The sequence below is a fragment of the Pinus tabuliformis genome, chromosome 4_1, assembly GCF_031772625.1.
Source record: "Pinus tabuliformis cultivar Carrire ecotype Pingquan chromosome 4_1, CPIR1, whole genome shotgun sequence".
NCBI lineage: Eukaryota > Viridiplantae > Streptophyta > Pinopsida > Pinales > Pinaceae > Pinus > Pinus tabuliformis.
Window position 1 is genome coordinate 593,468,390 of NC_142303.1, and position 20,162 is coordinate 593,488,551.

General features: G+C 40.4%; 1 protein-coding gene across 2 annotated transcripts in view; it reads right to left on the reverse strand.

The window, feature by feature from the left end:
- LOC149177362 (uncharacterized) overlaps positions 1-19,536 on the reverse strand; it is a 168,581-nt gene extending 149,045 nt beyond the window's left edge. For both annotated transcript variants that reach the window (XM_089420103.1, XM_089420102.1), the window contains exon 1: positions 19,383-19,536. The gene's annotated coding sequence lies outside the window, so the exon portion shown is untranslated. The remainder of the gene's footprint in view (positions 1-19,382) is intronic.
- Positions 19,537-20,162: the final 626 nt, after the last annotated feature.

Genomic DNA, 20,162 nt, shown 5'->3' on the forward strand with positions numbered 1-20,162 from the left:
GATGGCATGAGAAACATTTGATTTTGCTGAGGTCCTTCTTCTTCTCTCCCTTGGAGCTCAACTCGCCACCCTTCTTGCCCTTTGATTTGCCCCCTTTACAAGCTAGGGCAATATTTTCATCGTCTTGTATTGTGTGTGTTTTGTCCCTTATTGGAGGTTTGTTTGTGCAAGTTGAGGACGTTGTTTTGCGATGATGTATGCCCTAGTTAAGGCTACTTCTATGCATGAACAACCATTCAAAGATCTACCCCAAAGTTTGGTTTTCGGTCTAGGTTTCTATGCATGTTGGGAAGGTCGAGACCCTTAATTTGTCTTTGCGATAGGGCTGCAAGCCACACTGGGGCTTTAGTGGGTAGAACGAACCTAAAGAAGGTCGAAACCTATCTCAAATTGCAAAAGGAGGAGTGTGAGGTTGGGACAGATAGTAGGGCTATCATGAAGTGAAGGAAGGAGGGTTGATCATTGGAGAAGAGTGTTGAAGGTGATGGTTTGAAGGTCTGCCCTACTGTGTCATGTTAGGACGGTGCATTGAAGGCTATGTACAGTCATATTAAAGAGCAATGTGGTTGTGAGTTGTTGGTTAGTTGGAAGCCTGTGAACGATGACCTAGGAGCAGCTTGGTTATCGTGTGAAAGCAATTTGAGAAGACCTTATGTTCAGTCATCTTGGAGCAGCAAGTGCACTAATAGTAGGTAGATTGTTGAGTTACACGTCCTTGTGAGTAGCTAAGGCAGAGGCTTTAGAGCAGCAATACTCTCTACAAGTAGAGGTGGCAAAGGACTTGTCGGGGTGTTCAAGACAAGTGCACTGAAAGGGCTAGTGTAAGCGCTTTTTCAGCAAGTAAGTCAAGTTGTTCTTGTTCAAGGGCAAAGTGATGGTCATAAGTTGTTGACATCAAGCCCTAGTTTCCTTGTATCAAGGCTAAATGTAAGGGCCATGATCCCTGGTATGGGAGCACTATGTTTGTTGTATTAAAGTTGTAATACAAGCAAATTTTGGGTTGAAAAAATTACTGTGTGCTTCATTAATTCACTGTTGTATATTTTTTGATGTGAAAGGTGCATGGTGTTGTGGCATTTTAGTGTGTTTATGATCGTGTTTTAGACATATGCCTAATGCTAAATTGCAAAGGAAAAATAAACATGGTATCAAAGCTACTTTGAAGGGACCGCTAAATCAGAGTGTGCACAGCGTACAACTCAAGTGGGAGTTGATTGTCTTATTGTTGAAGGAATAGCAACATGGTTAAGTTGGTCACTAGTCTGAGGTATGAAGATAGATTGGATGGCTTGTCCAACTATAGTCCTTGACAAGAAAGTATCAAGATTGTCATGTTGGTGAAGAAGATTCGGGAGTTTGTTGACAAGCAGATTCAAAAGCCAATTGACCCTAAGGAGTTGGAAATTTATGAAGAATTGGATGTGAAGGCTAAGCTCATCATACTAAATGGTGTCAAAGATCACTTGATACCTCATTTGACCAGGAAGAACACTGCACGAGAGATGTGGAAGGCTCTTTAGGACTTGTTCCAGAATAAGAATGAGAACTAGTTGTTGGTATTGAGAGAGAAGTTGAAGAGCACCAAGTTGTTGGATGGCAAAAGTGTGGCTTTGTATCTAGCGAGACCTTCTCAAGTTCGTGATGAGCTAGTTGCCGTTAGAGATAATGTTCCAGAATTAGAGCTAGTAAGGACTTCTTTGAAGGGCTTTATCGAGGAATGGAAGCCATTTATCAAAGGGATTGTCGCTCAAGATAAGTTGCCAGATTGGAACAGGTTATGGGACGACTTCATCCAAGAAGAACTGCGGGACAAGGATCTTCACAAGAAGAAGAAGTCTGCTAAAGATAATGTGGCTCTTGCAGGTAAGATGAAGGGAAAAGCAAAGAAGGACTTGAGCAAGTTGAAGTGTTATACATGTGGCAAGTATGGTCATTATGCGAGCAAGTGTTCGCGCAAGAAGGGAGACAATGAGAAGAGGAAGGAGATAGTTGGGGCTGCTACACCTCCAGGTGATCTAGATGACTTCTCGAGAAGAATGAAGGAGGACTTTGCTCTGGTTTCTCATTTCTCTAAAGGTACCATCGAAGAGCACGTATGGTACGTGGATAGCAAAGCGTTGAAGCATATGACAAGTTAGCATGAAGTTTTTGAGACTCTAACTGAATGAAACTCGAAGTTGCACATGGGGATTTGCGACAAGAGTCAGAAAGCTAACGGAGGGTCAGTTGTTGTGCCATTCATGATGGAGTCATGTGGGTTGTTACGAGTTCAAGATGTATTGTGGGTTGTTACGAGCTCAAGTACAGTGATCGAGGCGAATGGATTTGAGATGATATTTTGAGATTGGAATGCGATGCTCAGGCCCAAAGGCTCTAACTCTGTTGGAGCTATCAATGGAGTTAGGGAGCATGGTCTATATCGACTAACACGCAATCTTATAAATCAAGGAAAGAAGTAGGTTCTTGAGGCTCAGAGGGAGTCAAGTTCGAGTAGGGATTATGCAGGTTCAAAGGGAGAATCCACAACCAAAGAAGAGTGCATGGTCAATGGGGAGTAAGGAGACTTTTACAACTCGCAAGAAGGAATCGTGGAATGGGCTGAAAGCCTATCATGAGAGAAAGAAGCAAGAAGCTTTTGGTGGCAAGGACACTGCAAAGGCTAAGCACACCAACTCAAAGTCTAAGGTAGTCTCACCCACTCCTAAACCATCATCAATGACAGGGACCGCAGGTTCATGGGCAGCTTTTGTGTTAAAATTGGCAACTAGGGCCAAACTCCAAGTGGGTCATCTTATTTATGGCAACTGATATTTTTCCTAGATTCCTCTTGTCGAGAGGTGTAGGATTGATCTAAAGATCATCCGATTCCGACAAGTATTTATGGAGATATGAATTTATTTGTATTTACTTAACAAATTGTCAAGGTCGGCCAGCAGTTAAATGTGTGGCACACATGCCCAGCAAATCATATAAGTACAAGTGAGGTTGATTCATTATCAACTCATCTCATCTCACTCATTCTTCTCTCTCTCCCCTTAGCTTTGGGTTATACAAGAAGCAGTTCACACGTGGGAAGAAGGAGGACGCATTAGGGCAAGGAGGACGCTGAAAGGAGGATGCAAAAGCTGTTGAAGGTCTCTTTGACCTGCGTTGACTCATCAAGGGTGCGGTTTTGGTGTGGTTGTTTCTCCTAGGCAAGCTGCAGGTTTTGGCACAAAAATCGAGGCAATCCGTCCACAAGTTTGACCAGCATTGACTGCCCTAGTTTTGGGCAGCAGATTAACTTCAGTCAACAGCAGTTTGACTGTGTTTTTGGGGCTATTCAAGGGTTGTTTCTTCAAGTTGTTTAAATACTAGTTTACCGGAAATTGACCAAGCACATTGGAGGTCAATTTCAACTCGTTTGACCAAGTTTGACTTTGCTCATCTAAGGTTTGCTGCTGCTGATATAAAATTACAAAATTCTGATTTTGTACTATTTCTCTCTGTTGAACTATTGAAGATAAAAGAAGATTTGATCAAAGGGTTTCCCTGCATTGGGGTTTGTCCCTGGCTAGCCGCCACATCTTGTGTCTCTTGTCTTGGCTTGTTTTCTGTTGATCATTTAATGTTCTATCTGCACTTTACTTAATGTATATGTGATTGCTAATATGTGGCTAATAAGAAGAAAAGAAGTAAACCGCTCTAAGAATAGAACATACCATAATTTAACATGGTATCGAAGCTGAGGTGAAGACAAAGCCCAAGCAAGTGCAATCACCAAAGAGAAGGTTGGCAAAGCTATCCTAAAAACTTCATGGGGTCCTCAACACTCTTCCCCACCGAAGACAAACTCCGTGAGAAGTCTGACTACCACGGATGGAAGATGTCTCTCCATGTGACTTTAGAAGATCAGGAAGTGTTGGACCATGTGAGAGGCAATATTGTTGCGCCTCCATCAAATGCATCTACTGCTGCCAAAAGCAAGTGGTCCAAGGGAGAAGTCAAAGCAAGAAAGATCTTAAGTATGGGGGTTTACGCCTGGTGGCCTATCATTCGAGACTCTATTGACAAGCGCCTGGTGGCCTATGTTTCCGAGCTGACAACCTCCAAGGAAATCTATGATAGACTGGTGAGTTTATTTAAAGTTAATGATGCAAATCAAGTTCAGTTCCTTAGAAATAAGCTGAAGGAAATTAAGAAGGGCAAAGATGAGAGTATGCAAGCATATTTCTTAAGGATCACTGAGATCAAGAATGATCTCCTATCTATTGGGGAAGTAGTTCCTAACATGGAAATGACTATCACAACTCTTGGAGGACTGCCACCTGAATGGTATATATTCAGGACTACTCTTCTCAACAATAATGTCATCCAAGGATTTGAGGAATTGATGACTAAATGTATTCAAGAAGAGATAAGGATGGAAGAGCAAGAAATGCCCACACTTAAAGGCCATCCCTCTGCCTTTTCTTCTCATGCTAAAAGAAGAAACAATTCTGGGGCTAAATCCAAAGGAAACGCTGGACCAAAGGGTGGAAGAAAAGGTCAATGTTACAATTGCAACAAAATGGGCCACTATGCGAGGAAGTGCCCTGATAAGAGGGACTGACACCATGACGATGACCAAAATCACTCTCCAAGGCAATCAAAGGAATAGCAGGTCCAATGGAAAACATAAAAGAAATGTCAGAAATCAAGGAAGAGGACAACCCTTCAAGAAGGCAAGAAACTCCAAGTACAAATCTAATGTTGTTAACAATAAGCAAGATGAATATTGTCTACCAGCGGCCCTCTCTACTACTGCTCCCCAGGAATCGCTGGGAAATTGGCTTATTGATAGTGGTGCCTCAAGGCACTTCACTGGTTACAAAGGAGCTCTCCCTAATCTAATAGAGAAGGAGACCAACATGGAAATTGTTCTTAAGGACAACAGGAAATATCCCGTGAAAGGCGTAGGGAATGTCACTCTTCAATTGAATCAGGGTAATACAATTCATTTGCAAGAAGTCCTATATGTACCTGATCTCAAAAAGAACCTAGTGTCTGTTTCGGCAATGGAGGACAAAGGCTACAAGGTAACCTTCATTGATGGCAAGGTACATGTATGGAAAAAGAATTTTAAGGAAGCTTTCGCTCTTGGGTTTCAAGTCGATTCATTATATCAGGTCGGAGGAAGTCTGTTGGGTGTCATGTCTTGTGACACATCACTTCAATCCGAACTATGGCATCGAAGGTTTGCTCACCTTCATTATAAAGCTCTACCCAATGCAAGACAAATGGTGACAAGGGTGCCCGAGTTCCAAGTAGAGCAAGAAGGTGTATGTCCTGGATGTGCCGAAGGGAAGCTCAAAAGGAGACCATTCCCATCAAGCCAAAGCAAGACCTCCGATATACTGCAGTTGGTTCACTCAGACATATCCGGTATGATGCCTATGAACTCTTTGGGAAGATATTTATATTACCTCACTTTCACAGATGATTATTCTCGCAAGACCTGGACATACTTATTGAAAAAGAAGGATGAAGTGTTCACTTGCTTTCGTCACTTCAAAGCCTTGATCAAGAATCAAATCGAAAAGAAGATCAAGATCTTGAGGACTGATAATGGGACTGAGTATGAATCCAATGAGTTCCATGACTTTTGCAAAGAGGCTGGCATTAAGAGGGATACTACAACACCATATACTCCTAAGCAGAATGGTGTGGCGGAAAGGAAGAATCGTACGATTGTGGAAGTTGTCTGTGCTATGCTCCATGATCAAAGACTTCCGAAGTTTCTATGGGCTGAAGCGGTGAATGCCGCCATATATGTGAAAAACCGATGCGCTCACCAAGCATTGGGTTCCAAGACTCCCAAAGAGATGTTCAACGATAAGAAACCGGACGTATCTCATTTTAGAATTTTTGGAAGTCTAGTATATTTTCAAGTGCCGAAGGAGAAAAGGAATAAATTGGGTGCATCTGGAAAGAAAGGAATCTTCGTGGGCTATAGCAAAAACATTAAGGGCTATAGAATCTATGTGGCTGGTCAAAGGGAAATCGAAATTAGCCATGATGTCACCTTTTACGAAGATATGGCTCTAGCAAAGTTGACAATCTTCCTACTCAAATGGAATCTAAAGAAGTTGACACCAAGGAACCAAAGGAAAAGGAAGATGAGACGATGCCCAATGTGGAAGAACCTATGGATCCTATTGATCCCCCTCCGCAAGAACCTCCCTCTTCTAGGAAGAGGCCTTCATGGCTTAAGGGGGCACTTGATGATGCTGAAGGGCACATTGCACCCAGGGGAACCTTCCAGGAAAGTAAGAAGCCGACCAGGGATCAAGGATACTTGACCATCATGAGCACAATCATCCAAAATGAGCCTTCGCCATTCGCAAAAGTTGTTAAGCATCAAGTATGGAAGGATGCTATGACTAAGGAATATGAGTCCATCATGAAAAACAATGTCTGGGATGTGGTCCCCAAACCCCAAGACAAAGCAGTTGTCACTTCAAAATGGCTTTACAAGATAAAGCATGCAGTGGATGGAAGTGCGGAAAAGTATAAGGCTCGTTTTGTCACTCGATGCTTCTCCCAGAAGGAAGGTATAGACTATGACAAGATATTTGCACCTATTGCCAGATATACCACCATCCGCTCGATCATAGCCCTTGCTACTTCGCAAGGATGGAAGCTACATCAGATGGATGTCAAGACCGCGTTCTTGCAGGTTCGATCAAAGAGGAGGTCTATGTGGAGCAACCCGAAGGATTTGAGATTCACGACCAAGAATCTCATGTGTGTAGGTTGAAGAAGGCCCTCTATGGGCTAAAGCAGGCACCCCGAGCATGGTATGAGAGGATCGATAGCTACTTGATGAAGTTGGGATTCACTAGGAGTGAAGCCGACCCTAACCTTTACTTTAAGGTTGAAGATGACAAACCTCTCATACTGGTGATGTACGTTGACAACCTCTTTCTAACAGGTGCAAACCCTATCATTCACAAATGTAAGAGGGAGTTGTCTTCTAAATTTGAGATGAAGGACCTAGGACTGATGCACTATTTCCTAGGACTAGAAGCCTAGTAGAAGCCAAGGGAGATTTTCCTATCTCAGGGAAAATATGTGGTGAAGATTTTGGAGAGATTCGGTATGGTGGACTGCAAGCCCGTGACTACCCCAATGGAGCTTGACTTCAAGAACTTAAGCGATAGTGCTGCCGGACCCGTTTTACGAAATGCTGCCGAGTATCGTCAACTCATCGAAGCATTGATGTTCTTGGTGAACTCTCGTCTGGATATATGTTTTGCAGTCAACACGTTGAGTCAACATATGGTTGAGCCTCACCACTCACATTGGATTGGTGCCAAGAATCTGTTGAGATATCTTCGTGGCACAATCACTCATGGGTTGAGATACACTGCCGAAGATGTGAGACTACATGGATATACCGATGTTGATTGGGCAGGCAGTGTGGTGGACCGAAAGAGCACTTTTGGGTGTTGTTTCTCTTTGGGATCTGCCTCGATATCCTGGATGAGCAGGAAGCAGAAGTTGGTGGCTTTGAGCACCGCCGAGGCAGAGTACATTGCTGCTAGTATGGCCTCTTGTGAGGCGGTCTAGTTGCGAAAGCTCTTCAGTGAGCTGTTTGGATTTACATTGGATACCACCATGATCCTGTGTGACAACCAGAGCGGGATTCGTTTATTAGAGAATCCCGTATTTCATGATCGCTCCAAGCATATCGATATCAGGTACCACTATATTCGGGATATGGTGCAGTGGGGAGAAATAACGCTCCAACATATCGGTACAGATGAACAGGTCACCGACATTTTGACGAAGCCCCTGGGAAAGGTCAAATTCTTGACTTTCTGAGAACGACTTGGTACCGTTCAGAGACCCTCTTATGAGGGTCGAGCGTGATGTATTGAGCTCTGGGAGCTCCAGGGGGCGCGGGGTACTTCTTGGAGCGACATGCGACCACAGGGCGACTCACCATCCCCTGGTGGTGCACTATGTATAGGGTGAAAGGTTCAACCTTCCCCTATGACACCCCGTGGCGACTGTAGGATAGGATGATTTGTTCTCCTGTGAGCCAGGATGATTAGTTCTCCGTGGCGACTGTGGGCCAAGATGATTAGTTCCCCTGTCGAGGCATCCTACCCATGCAGTTTGGGACTCATGGGAAGTACCTCTCATCTGATCAATGAGTAGGGAAATGGGGTTAGGGACCATTAGTAGTACTATCGATGGACGCATTGTTGTATCTACCGTACTCCCTATGCTAGGATGACCTCCATTGATCTGGGTCAATGATACTGATCTGGGATCAGTGAGAGTGGTATGACACACTCTGAGACTGACTTCGGGTCAATGGAGGATGGTATGATACATCTTCGATCATTTCTTCTTCTTCATAGTTCAGCAGAGCAGAGCCAGCAATGCAAGGCAGTGCATTTGATGGCAAGAGATATTTTTCCTAGATTACTCTTGTCGAGAGGTGTAGGATTGATCTAAAGAGTATCTGATTCCGACAAGTATTTTTGTATTTACTTGACAAATTGTCAAGGTCAGCCAGCAGCTAAACGTGTGGCACACATGCCCAGTAAATCATATAAGTACAAGTGAGGTTGATTCATTATCAACTCATCTCATCTCACTCATTCTTCTCTCTCTCTGCTTAGCTTTGGGTTATACAAGGAGCAGTTCACACGTGGGAAGAAGGAGGACGCATTAGGGCAAGGAGGACGCTGAAAGGAGGATGCAGAAGCTATTGAAGGTCTCTTTGACCTGCGTTGACCAAGCATTGACTCATCAAGGGTGCGGTTTTGGTGTGGCTACCTCTCCTAGGCAAGTCGCAGATTTTAGCACAAAAATCGAGGCAATCCGTCCACAGGTTTGACTAGCGTTGACTACCCTAGTTTTGGGCAGCAAGTTGACTTCAATCAACAGCAGTTTGACTGTGTTTTTAAGGCTGTTCAAGGGTTGTTTCTTCGTGCTGTTTTAAGGCTAGTTGACAGGAAATTGACCAAGCACATTGGAGGTCACTTTCAACTCGTTTGACCAAGTTTGACTTTGCTCATCTAGGGTTTGTTGTTGCTGATATAAAATTACAGAATTCTGATTTTGTACTATTTCTCTATGTTGAACTATTGAAGATAAAAGAAGATTTGATCAAAGGGTTTCCCTGCATTGGGGTTTGTCCCTGGGTAGCCGCCACATCTTGTGTCTCTTGTCTTGGCTTGTTTTCTGTTGATCGTTTAATGTTCTATTTGCACTTTACTTAATGTATATGTGATTGCTAATCTGTGGCTAATAAGAAGAAAAGAAGTAAACTGCTCTAAGCATAGAACATACCATAATTTAACATTTTGGTAGGAGCTCTTTAGACTAGTGGGTACCGACCTTACACCCAACACCAACTACCACCCTAAGACCGATGAGCAGACCAAGATTATGACAGACGGTTGGAGGGTTATCTGCATAACTATGTGAAAGGCCAGTAGTGGGCATGGGTGAAATGGCTTCATCTAGGGGAGTGATGCTACAACACGACATATCAAATGTCCATCGATATGACACCCTTTAGAGCGCTCTATGGCTATGAGGCTATCATTTGCTGACATGGTGTTTGGGGATAGCAGAGCCCCAAGGGTGAAGGATTAGATCCAAGAGAGCCAAGAGATCCTCAGGGCTCTCAAGGACACCTTGCAGACAGCTCAGGATCAGCAGAAGATGTATGCAGACCGCCACCAAACGGAGAGGAAACTTGAGGTGGGAGACTTAGTGTACCTACGCCTACAACCATATTGTCAGTCGACACTTAAACAAAAGGGGGTCGAAAAGCTCAAGCCCTGCTTTTATGGACCTTACAAGGTGATTTGGCGCTTAAGGGAGGTAGCATATGAGTTGGAGCTTCCCCCACGCAGCAGAGTGCACAATGTATTTCACGTGTCTTGCTTGAAGAAGGCGTTGGGGCAGTAGGTGATAGCTACCACCACTTGATGCTAAGGGGCATTTGGTGTGGATTCTTGAAGCCATCCTGGAGGTGCAGGAGAGGAAGCTCAGGAACAAGGTTATTCGGGAGTTCCTTGTCAAGTGGAAGGACTTGCCTTTGGAGGATGCTACATGGGTAGGAGTAGGTACTATAGCACCTAGCATTGCAATTTTTTGAGGACAAGTAAATTTTGGCAAGGAGGAAAAGGATTGGGGATCACTTTTCCCATTTTGGACTTAAGAGATGTGGGTGGAGTGGGTCCCATGCTCATTGTAGGCTATATGGGAGTAATTCACACTCCTAGAGGGGGAGCGACTTTTTGGAGGGAAAGTAGGGGCCACCAAGGAGGGTGCATGGGCCCATGAGTATATAGAGGCAAAAAGGGGGCACTCCACATTATCTTTGTCTATTACACTTCAGAATTTAACATCTCTTGGAAAGGGTTGGATTGTTGTTGAGCACAAGGGTTTCAGGCGAAATCCAAGCTGATTTAGAAGAACCTCGAGTGTCTCCCTAGGTGGAAAATCTAAGGAGTCCATCACAGGACTTCACCTGAGCATAACATTCAGCCTTTTGGAGCAATGTGCATTCCTGGGCGTAGGAGGGAAGTCGATTTGGCCAATGCACAAGTTATAGAGGAGATTAGGAGGCAAACTTGCAGAGGTTGTTCTCTTGTCGGAGAAGCGGGATTTTGGTGATAATTTGCAGTGGTGTTTAGGGGCCATTTCTGAGGGCCAAATTCATCATTCACTGGCAATGTGTGGGTCCCACTGGAGGAAGCATGTGCAAGCATTTGTGCTAGGCAAATTGAGAGCTTCTTGGGTTGAAGGATTGGAGCATTTCAAGGGTAAATTTCAGATCATTTGTGAGTTCTTCAGTTGCGGTGTTGAGGGTTAATTCCAGCAGTAGATTTTGCCAGTGGTGCGCACCAATTGGCAAGTGGGGCCATTCGCACGAGTTGGAGGGTTTCTTCACTACTTGGGTCAGGGCCAAACCCTTTGTGGGTTTTTGGAGAGGAGTCCATGATAGCAATTCCAAGGTGATCTGAGCAGTCTTCAAATCAAAAATCGCTATTCCAGTAGCCAGCCAACAGTGGTTTATTTATTGGGCCATCTACATAAGACAATCTGAGATCTTCATCACGTGGGACAGCTGCATATTCCTGGTTTTGCTCGACTTGCTTAGCAAGCCCAGGTTCCACTGTTTCTTTTCATTTTATGTACTCAGATTCATGATTTAATAAAATGGCTCAGATGTTATGTTGGCTTCATTTGCGTGTTGAATTTGTGACTGTTGTTACATCAGTTTGGTTGTTGTTCCAAGTTCATTTTTGGTGTCTACTATTAATTTTTCCACAAGGAATATTACAAAAGGGCCAATTCCAGCCATGTCAAGTCAAACCCATAAAACTCAAGCTTGACAAGTTTGATCAGTCATACATGAGTTTGGCCCATGTTTGGCCGAACAAGCTGATTATACTTGATGTAATCTTTCACATTTAATCTAATTTCAATGCAAAAAAATTACGCTTTTCTCAAAATCTTATTTTCTTTATTTTCTATCTCTCAAGTCTGTGTTGAGTCAACCCTCAAGTCCTTGCCAAGTCACAAGCTAAGTTTGACATGCACGCCAAAACAAATCTTGAGCCGAGTCAACTCTGGTGACTTTCTCTGCCATTGGAGTTGTTTACACAATCACAGGTAGTTTCTCAAATAATCAAAAGCAACATAAAACAGATAGTGAGCTTTGAGAAAAGTGGACTAGATCGTTGACATTATCTGATTCATTTCCTATTCTCACAAATTAGGAGCAAGTGATCAGTTATATTTGAAACTATTAAATGGACTAATTTGGTATTTTGTACCTTTGTTGAGTATCTATCGATTATAATATCTAAAATAATATATTAATATGTGTGTACTAAATGCTCTACTCCTGGGATTTTTCTGGAAAATAATGCTCTGCACACCCACTCCCACTTCACTTCAGGCATCTGGCAACACAGTGAAAGAAGTTATAGGTCCCTGGTGATTTAAATATACTTTTGGCAACTTTGAATTTTGTTAGATGCCATGGGGTTATGTCACAGCGTTCAGCAAATTCAAACCATGGGGTTCGAAATTTGGCAAACCTTTAAAAAAATTCAAGTTCATTAAGGTTCGTCAAACCTAACACCAAATCTAAACATGAAACCTCAACAAATTCGATGTATGCCGAGCTGTAAACAAAAAAGCCTTCAGTCATTCTGGTTCTTACCATGTTGGTGCCGGAAATTCACCCATTCTTCAACAAACTCGAAGTATCATTGGCTGCAAATGAAAAAAACCCTCATTCTGGTTCATTCCATCATGACATCATACCGGCAGCTCAATGAACTCAAAGTACAGTTGTTTGCAAATAAAAAAACCCTCGTTCTGCTTCATTCTGTCATGACATCACATCCGCAACTAACCCATTCTTCAACAAACTCAAAGTATACTAGGCTGCAAGAGCCAAAAAAGCAAAAAAGCCCCCTCACTTCGGTTCATTCTTCCATGGCACCTACAGCTAAATCATTCTTTAGCTCAAATCCATTAACCGTTGTCATTCTTCTCAACTCAAGGTCATCTCACCATTACAATTTGAATTTCCTTTCTCATTTCATGGTGTATCACACAGAGTGTTTTTTTATCCATCATGGTATCGATTTCAATCAAGAAATCCTTTGTAAATCAATGTTGCCCAATCATTTTTTAAAGTTTATATATGTACAACGTTGTATATTCCATATGAGGAATATATGTTATACTGTCAATACTGTCAACATCCATCATGTCACTTTTGGGATTTGAACTTGGGTGGGGAGGATTCCATTCATCCGTCATGTCACTTGCGGGATTTGAACTTGGGTGGGGAGGATTCCATTCCTATATATATATATATATATATATATATATATGGACTTAATGGCAAACCTCAACCAAACCTTATCAAAAAATTAGAATTTGAATCAAACATAATTGTTCTCGAACTCGAACCCGAACCATGTGATAGCTATGGCGTTGGGAGGATAGAATGTTGTGAACTTAAACCTGGTAAATAAATATTATATCCTTTACTGGACAGATTAGGATAGGTTAATTGGCATTAACATTCCCCAAGTGCCATGTATGATAATCTTTAAAACAAATTTGGAAAACGCTGCTGCTATAAATTTTGCTTACAATTATTTAAGCTTAAGTAAATCTTATGCACTCATGGAAACCATTTTTACTGAGTTACCAGTGAATGACATTAGGTTAACAAATCCAATGCTATCTTATCACAGACATAAATAATGAAGCACCCTTCCAATCTATGAAATAAGCGAAGACATTTTGCAGACCCCCTTTTCCTCGCGAGCTTTATTTTGCCAGACCTTTTCCAAGGAACATAAATGAACTTCAAAGCTAAATCACTGCAGCTTGATTACACAAGTTGTCAGTTTCTATTCAGGAACCCCCCCTGCCGCCCACAAACCTCCTCAACCTATCAGAGCCCTGAAAAAATGAAACACATCTAAAACCTCGGAAAAATTTTCAGCAACTGTTTCTCGAATTGGAAACATCAGTCAAACACAGACCCTGGATTGCATGTTTCAGGTGGCAAAAGGCTCAACGAGACCCACATAATGCAGCAAATCTGTGATTAAACCTTTAGAAACTGACAATTAAACACAATGACACGAATGACAATTGGAAAAAATAAAAACTTCTAGGAAGTGAGAAACCATAACAGCCCTAATAGTAATTACTAATTTCCTATAACAAAAAGCTTCTGCTCACTCATTCCTCGCACTTTCTACAAAAGCAATTGAGCAAGGATTTCCCACTGCTACAAAAAAACATTTTTATTGTGTTCCAAAGCATTGGGTGCATATTGGGTATGGTTCCAGCAAGAAGGCAGCTGTGGAAGCAAGAAGACTGCTATGGGCTTCCTTATCTTCGGTGAGGACCTTGCTGTTTTACTTTTTCAGTATCAATGGCTTCTCAAAGTGGTGTTTCCCTTCCTACCACAACTCCTCAACCAACCAAGTAAAATGACTACAATCCTCTTTGGAAGCATGTTAAAAAAATTGTACAAAGCCCCGATGGGGTTTCACAAGAAGGAGAGTGCAATCTATGTCACAAGCCCTACAAGGGTTCTTATATTGAGAAATGTAACTAGTATCGATCTTCATAATTGTAATTGAGTCATGATGTAATGTATTTGTCAAAAGAAAAGAAATTTTTATTGTAAACGAAAAGAAATTTTTATTGTAAAAGAAAATTTACTTATTAAAGCATGGGTTTCATGCTTGGGTCATTGCTCAATAGGTCAAAGCACCCATTGTGTGCTCTACGATTTTTGTATTGAGTCAAAGTCAAAATCATCATGTAAAAGACCCTTCTTGGGCTCATTGTATCAAAGGAATAAAATTATATTGATGTAATTTGGTCATCTTCTCCACCTCCATCAAGTCAGCCTTGCCTCATATCAAGTCAGCTTCTTCAACAGTCTAGTTGGCCTCATGAAGGGACACGTCCACCTTGTAAAGACTATATATAAAGGAGCATTCGACCTTGTGAAGATTAACCAACTATCATCTATTCAATCTGCAATTTCTATTGAAAAAGGAAGTTCAAAGAGGCATAAAAGGAAGAGCTACCTATGAAAGAGAATGAAAGAAGAGGACCGAAGTTTGCCAATATAAGTGCAAGACCGAAAGTTTTGCTAGTATGACTGCAGGAGCCGAAAGTACAGTATGACAGAGAGGGCCAAGACCCGTGTACACTCATGTTCTTGAAGAGTTGTTTGATGTTGAATTGTGATGAAATGAACCAGAAGATGATTGATCTACTTGGAAGGCCGACTTGATGGATAAAGGGAGCACTGAGTCATTGTGAGCACATTAATAAAATAGAAAAGGACTATTCAAGAAGTATATGATCAGTAGCCCTATTTGGAGGATCAACTTCAGATTCGTATACCAGTCATTGAAGCTTGTTGGAATGAACCTAGTTACAAAAGAAAACCTACAGTGATAGTCAAGAGAAAGTAGACCAGCTTGAATTCATCAAGTATTGTTTTGTTCTTTTTGTCTCAAATCTAAAAATATGTCTTCAGATTGGAAGGAGAGCAATAAATTCAATAGAAGACGGAGGTATGTAATTTTTGAGGTATGTATAACATGTTCATTTGAATCTAATGTCTTAGGAGCTTGTATGATCCTAGGATCTGCAAGATCTCTTTATATCTAGGAGTTGTAAACCCTAGATAGTACATATGTAAACCCCATTCGCTTATTCCCTCTTAGAAACCCTATCTCATAATGTCTAGGGTTAGTAAGTAATATGGCAATCCTTGGCAAGAATGAAATTCAATGATGTATAGATTTTGACGTAATGCCCCTAGAGCTAACTAAGGGTTGTACTCAAAATCCTTTGGAATTCATTCTCTAAAAGAGTGATGGAAACCCTAGATAATCATCAGTCTATTGTTCTTGTATATTTTGGTTGTGCTTGTCAAATGAATATTGCAGGTATATATCAAGAATGATGACTTGGTAAATCGAGTTGGATCCTTGAATAAAAGTCAACTCATATGACCATGAAGATGTTGTCATGATTCAGAGGGAGCCCTTCAATAAGGAAACCCTACAAGGTTTGTAAAAGAAGCAACTCAAGGTATGTAAAAGATTTGTAGTAAGTCTTCTTCATTAAAAGGTACAATCATTTTGAAATTTGCTTTGTATTACTAACTCTTTCATGTCTAGGATTTGCTATAGAATCATTAAGATTCTATATTGTTAGGGTGATTAATCTCTAAATTAAATCAACCCTTGTCACACATTCTATCTTTTGTTTATTTTGGTAAAACCCTAACCTTTAGGGTTCACTGTAAAACCCTAGCCTTTTGATGCTTAGGGTATGATGAATCCCTAGTCTACACAGGGTTTGTTGATGAAATCTAGAATATATAACGAAATCCTAATCTCTTGATGTTTAAGGTTTGTTAATATGAATCTCTAGCTTTTTAGGGTTCGTTATTGATGTCTAGGATATATGATGAAACCCTAGATTTTTAGGGTTTGTTGAATTAGGGTTTATGATAAAAACCTTAATGAAAGATCCTAGGAATGAAACCCTAGGTGTATGTGCTTCTGTATAATTAAAACCCTAGTTTAGTAAAATTGTTGAATATCTAACATTGAGGATTTGATGTTTGTATCTAGGGTTTATGACAAAAACCTAGTAGAGATTGATATAAGTTCTAGGACATGATTAATGAAACCCTAGATATAAAATGCTTTCATTATAATTGAATTTAGTTGCTAATGTCCAAAAGTTTAGTTTTGATGGTGGACTTTAGGGTTTGCAACAAAAACCCTAGCATAGATGGATGTGAAATTCTAGGGTATGAAAGACAACCCTTGTTGACTGTGGACCAAACTAGGTTTAGGTTTTATTTCGATGCTTCCATTGTAATAACATGTTAAACCTATTTTAACTTCATGCTCCTGTATATTTGTACTTGGTTGCACTGGTTGTTGAAGATTTGCAGGTACATAATCTTCAAGATGTTGAAGATGTTCACCTACCTCATAATTGAAGATGACTTGATAATGAGCATAATGGAAAGGGGGAGTTGTAAAAATGGTAATAGATAAGAAAGAATGATGTTCCTAAAAAAATGAAGCTTTGAAACGTTGAAGTTCTCCGATGACATGTTGATAAAAAGAAAGGACACTGTGTGGTTGGTAGAATGAAGTTGGTGGACTTGTCCTCTAATCAAGAAGAAGCTTGGAAAAAAATAAGGATATATCTTCTCAGTTAAGAGGGAGGGCATATTGTAACAGCTATAGTAAAAGACCTTGAAGAAAGAATGAGATCGGAGAATAGCTAAAGCACTATAGATGATTGTCGATTTAGATGTTCTGGAAGAAGTGTTGAGGTCGAGTTTGGTGCTGCTAAAAAATTGTAGTAGGAAGCTTCCGACGAGATATGTTTGGATAATATGATGATAAGAATAATTAAGGACCCCGGCGGTTTGTGCTAACTTGTATATATTTGAAAGTTTGTTACTAATTGTGGTTGTAATTGTACAAGTGGATCTCCCCATAAGAAGGTTGAACATTTTGAAAATTTGAAGCATGCTTGGACTAGTGGATATATCTGATAGGGAGAGATGAAGCATCTTGGGGCAACAAGATGCTTGGAAGGACATATGGTCAGCCTGTGATGATGTCTAGATCCAGAAGTAGGGAGGGTATTATTGGTCTTATGGAGCTCCAACCTTGGATATGATACCTAGATCCTTGTGGATTGGTGTTAGAGTTGAAGCTTGATGGTACCTATAGTGGCAGAAGCTTGGATAACACCTTTAGTCCCATCCGGACAGATACCTTGGTCAAGCATATGGTCCATAGCACTGCATGTGTTGAGGCTCTTCATAGAACATGTCAATTTGGGTTCATCCTTGTACCTATGTGTGCAATTATGAATACCTCCCTAGTCAAGAGGGAGCGTTGAGAAATGTAACTAGTATCGGTCTTAATAATTGTAATTGAGTCATGATGTAATGTGTTTGCCAAAAGAAAATATATTTTTATTATAAACAAAAATTGACTTAATAAAGCATGGGTTTCATGCTTGGGTCATTGGTCAATAGGTCAAAGCACAAAATCATCATGTAAAAGACCCTACTTGGGCTCATTGTATCAAAGGAATAAAAGTATATTGATGTAATTTGGTCATCTTCTCCACCCCCATCAAGTTAGCCTTGCCTCATATCAAGTCACTGAGTCAGCTTCTTCAACAATCTAGTCGGCCTCATGAAGGGGCACGTCCACCTTGTAAAGACTATATATAAAGGAGCATTCGACCTTTTGAACCTGAAAATTTTACTCCATAAATTTCCAGTTTCACTGGATTATCATTAAGCAATTTCTGAATCGTAAACTTTACAATGAGACCATGGGCGGTAAAGTTTGTTCAGAGTAACAGAAAACACTAGGCCTGACCAGGTGTCAACTGACGGTATATATCACAGGTATAGGATGTGGAACTTGAGGGTTGATAAAGACTCGCACAATCACAGAAGTATACCTCCAAATCGTTTTTCTATATGTGAATCAAGACAGTACGAAGCTGGGAATAGGATCAAGGGGTACGATTTGAGATTTGACTATTCAGTGTAGACACACAGGTTCCCCAGAGTATATGCCCTGGCCAATCTTGGTAGGATAATTCAGAACACCGGAAGCCCAGGACATCGTCTTGCTTAACCGAAGCATTAAATATGATGAGGCGTAAATCTTGACGGTAGGATTATCTTTATTCCTTAGGTAGACTGGGATTGCAGAAAGAGCATATATGATGAGGTGTACATCTCAAGAGTAAGATTTACGTCCTTTCAATACACAAGAATTTTAAAAACGTTATATAAGATTTAAGCATAGATCTGGCATAGATTTATTTTAAATACAGATTTAACATAATCTAATATGAGTCTAAAAAATCTAATTTCCAATTTTTCTTTCTGTAAATTTTTTTATGAATTAATAGAAAAAATTACAAATGATACTAAACTGTAGAAGAATGAGCCTCTCCACTCAATAAGATGTACAAATTTTTTTCTTATGTGCAAAGCAGGAGCTCAAATTCAACTCCCAGCTCAGTAGGTACCCACATTTTCGTCACGACTTAGCAGGTCTGCACCTGCCGGTTACAAATTTCCAATCATGACAATATATCTTCTTAAGATTTCACTCCTGGTGGGGATAGAACAGGATTTCCTTTTCCTGTTGAGTAGACCGGAATTGCAGGATTTCCTTTATGTGTTGGGAAACTCAATGCAGAACTGCGAGACAATTGGATTGGTGCGATAGCCGGTCAAAATCCATACACTGTGATTCGATATAAATCCGCAGATAAGGAACCCTATTATACTTATTTGAGCGCCTGCGCAGCTAAACAATAAATTCATCCCAAAAAAAGAGAGAGGAGGCTGCAACCCACTTGTCGGAACCCCTAACAAATAATCAAATGGGCGGGCTAAAACCATTGCGTCTAGCTTACAAATAGTCATGGAGTGGTAAGTTTGATTGTTTCTGCCAAAGAATATAGCATTGTTTGGGCAAAGCAGTATTTACTCTTTCCGGCTTCTATTCAATTTGCCAGCAAAATTACTTGTAAATCTAGCATCAAGTCCTTTCAAAACTATATAATTATCATATCCTCGTGTGGACAGCAAAATATGTGCAGAGACATGCAAAGCAGTATTTACTCTTTCCGGCTTCTATTCAATTTGCCAGCAAAATTACTTGTAAATCTAGCATCAAGTCCTTTCAAAACTATATAATTATCATATCGTCGTGTGGACAGCAAAATATGTGCAGAGATGTCTGAAGACTCACCTTGAGGTCCGGTGTCGACGAAAAAGTTTACAAATCGCCGTTATTCATTGTGATTTCGCAGCCTCCCAAGTTTTCTTGCTACTGCTCTGTATTGCTTTTGGTTCGGGGTTCTGTTTTCATGGTATACCGAGCTGTAATTTATTCTTTTATATCCTTTTATATCATAACAGTAAAATTGTTTTAGAATGAATTTGAGGAATCATTGGGGGGTTGAAGTGAGGGTTGGAGATTAGAGCGCCGTTAAGGTGTGTGGCTTGCAGTTTTATTTTATGTTTTTTTTATTAATAGTTATATTTATATTGAATTTGTATTTGTATGGAATGAGTTTTAAAAAAATACAAAGTTTAAATAGTGGTATTATAGTTTAGATTTGAGAATAATGACCATTTATGAGGGCTTTTATGGTTTTGTTGTGAATATTTTGTTTTATATGATTTTTGTTTTTATAATTGTGTAATTGGTATGCCGTGATTTTAAGAGAATATTATATGAGACAAGTTTTAAAGTGTTTTAAAATGGTAAATCTTAAGTTTAAAGTTGATTTCTTTAATTTACTAAAAGTTTTGGTTGTTTATAAAGGTAATGTATTCATGCATTGTGACGATGGTTGTAATGTTTTTTTGATTCGGATTTAAATAGGAACGCAACAAATTACAGAGATAACCATAAATATAGAGATATAGCAGAAATAATACTTCATTTCATTAATGTAAAATACTGAAATATGTTTACAAACAAAAATGGAAATAAACTAATCCGGGTGATGGTAGCTTATCTCTG